This window comes from Nanorana parkeri, unplaced genomic scaffold (genome assembly GCF_000935625.1).
Source record: "Nanorana parkeri isolate BGI_ZX_2015 unplaced genomic scaffold, ASM93562v1 scaffold455, whole genome shotgun sequence".
In the NCBI taxonomy this organism is placed as follows: domain Eukaryota; kingdom Metazoa; phylum Chordata; class Amphibia; order Anura; family Dicroglossidae; genus Nanorana; species Nanorana parkeri.
Window position 1 is genome coordinate 490,002 of NW_017306723.1, and position 5,792 is coordinate 495,793.

General features: G+C 43.8%; 1 protein-coding gene across 1 annotated transcript in view; it reads left to right on the forward strand.

Annotated features, from left to right (window-relative positions):
- The window catches only part of FAM69B (family with sequence similarity 69 member B), a 91,691-nt gene that overhangs the window by 1,222 nt on the left and 84,677 nt on the right, over positions 1 to 5,792 (forward strand). The gene's annotated exons all lie outside the window — the stretch shown is intronic.

Below are 5,792 nucleotides of genomic sequence, written 5' to 3' on the forward strand. Positions count from 1 at the left end.
CCCAAAAAAAATCTCCATCCTTTGTTCTGTGCCTCCGTATTACGGGTAACAGAGCAGGTTATTGCTTAGGAAGGGTGCTAAAAAGATAGGGGACACAAATTACTATGAGCTTTGAGTTTTCTCGCCCTTTATTTTTCGTCAATATAACATGCATGGCTAAAATAGTTACAGCTTGGCTTCACGGACAGTGGTTTAAACTTTTATCATTATACCGGGGGAGCATTTCGCAACATTGCATCTACTGTGCAAAAGATGTTGGTCACACTTCTACTTTATAATATATATTTTCAACAGAATTGTGTTTGGATTGTAATCAAGCTTTATAGATAACAGGGATGATGATGGCGGAGGAGGATTAGTAGTGGCGGTCACATCCTATATATATCTACATGTGTTATCTGATGAACCTTGCTAGTAGACCAGCCTTTCCGTTAAATCTGATCTTTAGACAGTCGAAACACTGCTGGCGCCAATTCTGTCCTTTCTGCTTGGTTGCAGCCTCATGGTTTGAGTTTGATTCAATCAACGTAGAGGTGATCGAATGGCACAGAAGGGGTTACAATGGGAGACCAGTCTGTAGCTTCAGCCCATATCCTCTTTATTAATAATGAAATACCAAAGTTGCAGGAAAGGTGGCCGGGTATTCATATACCCTTAGACCATGTCCCCTAGAGGGTAGTTGAAGACCTCTCTGTAGTTAAAAGCATTGACACTCCATGGCCCGGCAGTGCAGCACATTCATTTTGTCCTAAGCCTTGACTTATAGGGAAAATACAGTTTGTTGGTTCAAACAACACAGAACTGTTAAAACGTTCACTTTTTTATTGTGTTGCTAGATCTAGATCTAGAAGTGGATCTAGATTTTTTTTTTTCATGGTAAGTGCATGTATGCAAAATAATGTGTAAGTGCAGCACTTCCAGGTATTTATTACCTCTCTCAGCACCATAGTACTCCCCATGAGAATGACTTTATCTTCTTCTCTCTCCATAAGGACAGATTCAGCTTTGTCCATGCATCATCCAGGGTCAACATCTACTATCTGTGCTGGCTCAGAGATAACACCATTATGTAAATTCGGGTACCAGTGAAGTTCTTGTCTGTGTTCACAAAGATCAGCCCCTCTGCTGCAGCCTCTCACATTGTAACTTGCTGCAAAATTACAATGTACAGTCTGATTACTGGGGGAGAGGAGACTGAAAAAAAGCTTCCACCTGCCTGTAGAAGACTGATAGCACCATATCAGCCTAGGAAAGGCCACTGCCACTGTTTCTTAATGATACTAAAAGTGGAGCTTTCCTTTAAAAAAATAAAAACTGTTGCTACAAACCGATCAGCCATTACATTATGACCACCCCCTAATATTGAGTAGGTCCCCCTTCTGATGCCCAAACAGCCCTGACCCATCAAGGCATGGACCCCACTAGACCTCTGAAGGTATGCGGTGGTATTTGGCACCAAGCCGTCAGTTGCAGATCCTTTAAGTCCTGTAAGTTACGAGGTGGGGGCTCCATGGATCGGACTTGCTTTTCCAGCACAACCCACAGATGCTCGATTGTATTGCGATCTGGAAAATTTGGAGACCAAGTCAACACCTCATACTTGTTGTGTTCCTCAAACCATTCTTGAACCATTTTTGCAGTGTGGCAGGGTGCATTATCCTGCAGAAAGAGGCCCCTGTCATCAGGGAATACCATTTCCATGGAGGTGTGTACTTGGTCATCGCGGTGTCTAGGTAGGTGCAAAGTAACATCTACATGAACGGCAGCACCCAAGGTTTCCCAGCAGAACATTGCCCAAAGCATCACAACTTCTCTGCCATCTTGCCTTCTTCTCATAGTGCATCCTGGTGCCATCTCTTCCCCAGACACACATGGATCTGGCCATCCACATAATGTAAAAGAAAAGTTGATTGATCAGACCAGGCCATCTTCCTCCATAGCTCGATGGTCCGGTTCTGATGCTCATTTGCCCATTGTAGGCACTTTTGGCGGTGAAGAGGGGTCAGCATGGGCACCCTAACTGGTCTGGGGCCACACAGCCCCATACACAACAAACTGTGATCAACTGTGTGTTCAGACACCTTTCTATCGCAACCAGCATTCACTTTTTCAGCAATTCGATCAGACCACATGTGCCAGTCTTTGCTACCCACATACATCAATGAGCCTTGGCCACCCATAACCCTGTTGCTGGTTCACTGGTTTTCCTTCCTTGGACCTTTTGGTAGGTCCTGACCACTGCAGACCGGAAACATCCCACAAGAGCTGAAGTTTTGGAGTTGCTCTGACCCAGTCGTCTAACCATCACAATTTGCCCCTTGTCAAAGTCTCTCAAATGCCCATTTTTTCTGCTTCCAAAACATCAACTTCAGGGATAAAATGATTACTTGCTGCCTATTATATCCCACCCACTTCCAGGTGCCATTGTAACCAGATAATCAATGTGATTCACTTCACCTCTCAGTGGTCATAATGTTATAGCTGATCAGTGTATATTGTGACATATCAGGAATGTACTTATGCAAACTTGTAACGTTAATGAAGTTAATGAATGATCCACTTTAAAGCGACTTGGTCGCTAAATGCAAACTACAAGGCGTCCCTGCAAAAAAGATAGCAAATATCTCTCCTGCTGTTCACACTGCTAAAAGCCACTCTACTGAAGTGGAATAGCCAAATGTACACTCTTCAAAGGATTGACACTTCCTGGGGTGTCAATCTGCTGTCCCCCTGCTGCTCTCAGTAGTTCCTTTCGCTGTCCCCTTCACCAATACAGGACCTAGTAGTCCCTCCAGGGGATGGAGGGATGAACCATTTAGTGCTGTAGGGGAACCAGAAATCGTACATTCTCAGGAGCATCAGTTTCGTAAGAGTGTTCAGGCAGAAAGTTCTCTTCATTAGAGAAGTGTTCCATGGCACAGGCAGCGGGAGAGATAAGCATTTGCTATTTTCTTTGCAGGGAGACTTTTACTCAGAGATTGAGTCTTGCAGCAGAGAGACTTTAAACACATATAGTTGTAAAGAGATAGTAGACCAATATAGAGGAACTACACATCAAGGACTGTAATGCTGTCAACTTCTGTCCCTCATCATGTGATCACTTAGCGGTACTGACTGATTTTAGGTGTGTGAGAGACAATATTAAGATCGATGTAGTGTTTCTGCTAAACTCTGAGGAATAAACAATGAGGCCATACTGCTCTGCTTTCCTGTCTATTGGCAAGCAGGATAAATGAGAGAGCTCAGCAACAGTGACCAACAGCATGCAAACCTGAATCTTGCCATGCTCGGGGCTCTTACCTTTTAATCTACAGGCAATGTACAAACTGCTATTACCTGTAATCCTTCACTTAATTAAAGGGACAATATACTGCGATCTCAAAGAGAGTATGAAAGATTTTGATGTATTATTGTGATGTGTAACAGAAGGTCATTCTTTTCTACAATGTTCACCTTTTTTACGTTTGCTGTACCAGTATTTCTATTATTAATTCTTAAATATTAATATTAAATAATTCTGTATTACTATTTAAAATACAGATTTGTTGACTGTCTTTCAAATGGCAGGCTGTATAATCACCCCATGATCCACATAATAGAAAGACAGTTGTTTTCAATTGGGTAGACTTACACCGAAGAGATGAACGGAAAAGCACAGCTACTGTGTAGGACTAAAGCTGGGTATGCACGGTTCTATTTTTCTATTGTTCGACCTGCAGGCTGACTGAAAACATAGTACAGATTCCTCCATCCACACTGAATAGCATGGATGGACAAATCCCCCGCTGTTTCTATTATATTTTGACAGCAGTGCGGGCCACTGTCAGAATGCCTGAATGGTGCATGCAGCTGATTTTCTCCAAGCACCATTCAACCAAATATTATCCAAAATGTTCCTTAGGCAAAAGTCGATCCTTAGATCTGCTGATGGAACAGAGTCACCAACGCAACGAGTTTCGGCCAATCTCTGGTGAATCATCTGAATTTCGCTCCGTGAGTACCCAGTGCCAGATTTACTCTTTCTGCTGCCACAAGGCCAGGTTCCTCAATGCGCCCGCCTACCTGCCAAAAAGGCCCCCCACCGCCTCCCCCCCTGGAATAAACAGGGCCGGATTCACTCTTTCTGCTGCCCCAAGGCCAGATTCCTCAATGCGCCCCCCCTACCCGCCAACCACCCCCTCCCCATGGAGAATGACAGACCTGCAGGTTGCAAACAAGCGGCGGCCTCCCTGCTGTACATTTAGCTATGCTTGCCCAAAGCAGGGCTAAATGTAGAAAACAACTACCCGCCCGAACCCTGAACCGCGTGTTCCGGGCATCGGAAGATAGGAATTCCACACCCCCGCTGCCCCTCTACTCCCTGCTGCCCCGATGCCAGGCCTTGGTTGGCCTTGTGGGAAATACTGCCCTGCGTGTACCCCACTTAACACAAGAAACAGAGCCCACAATGGATGTAAAGAGTAAACATGGCTGCCCCCATATTTCCAAACTATATAAAGAAGCAATGGAGGGAATTTATCAAAACTCAAGCCAACGGAATCTGGAGCAGTTGCCCATGGCAACCGATCAGCATCTCTCTTCAGTTTGCTCAGGTAAGATATGAAAATGAAAGATAGAAGCTGATTGGTTGCCATGCAAAGCTGCTCCAGTTTTGATCAAACCCCCTCAATGACTTTTACATAGTAACAATATTTACATTAACGTAGTCCCAGTAACACGAAAAAGTCGGTGTACTTGTCCTTTACTTGTCCTTTATATGCCAGGTACGTGAAGGTCAGTTTGAGATTTGGCGTTTTATTCCGCACCGTTATATTCACAGAGTTTGCGGAACCATTTATGTGGTGACCCAGAATGGACTGGCAGATGGTTCAATTAGCGCCCAATTGTTCAGTTTCAATTCAGTTCCAATTCAGTTTGACCCCTTTCTGAGCATCAGAGTCGGCTAACAGCTCTCTGTGGACGCGGTGTTGGCGCATTCCCTTATAATTGATGCATACGGTTGTTTAGACGCTGCTTGTTAACTCCTCACATGCCGGCTAGCTCTCTGTGGCACGTGGCACTCCATGCTGCCATAGATTAACAGCTAAGTATATTCTGCTTCTGTCCAGGCAGAATCTGTTTTCCAATAAATGGTGGATTGTCTGATTTTATTTCTCATGGGTCTTTAGTCATTTGCCTGCTCGGCTCTGCAGTCCATTCAATCTGCTGTTATGTAATGGAGTTTTTTAAAACCTCCAAAGGTGAGTTCATCTCTGAACAGTATGGGCATTGTTTGTGATGCCGGTCTTTGGTCCATATTAGATTTCAGATAAAAGGTTATGTGGTTTGCAACCAAGGCAACAGTACTCTTATTGTAGACAAGATTTCCCAGAATTCTCTTCTGTTGCCCCTGTATCCTCCTGATGTCAAATGACTATGTTTCTCTTCTGATATCCTTAGGACTAGTGTAATAAGCATTTTATCAGAAGAGTTCTGCAATGCTAAAGGAACAGAGGATGTAGAGTTTCCTATTGCAATACTGGGACTGATTATTTGATTATCATTTTTAGACTCTCCAATGCAGCATTTCTTTTCAGCAGGTGAATGGGACTGGGTTGTCTCAGTATCTACAGAACAGAAGCAGGCAGAAACCTGCTATAAGGTTAGATAACATTATGGCCGTATCACTTCTTAGCCTTCTGGCTAAGATTAAGTGATTAAGTGTAATATCTGTTTTTATCCGTTTTCAGGGAAGAACTATGTCATCCCTTTGTCTTTGGGGTGGATATCAGTGTAGTATTCCTTGAAGTAAT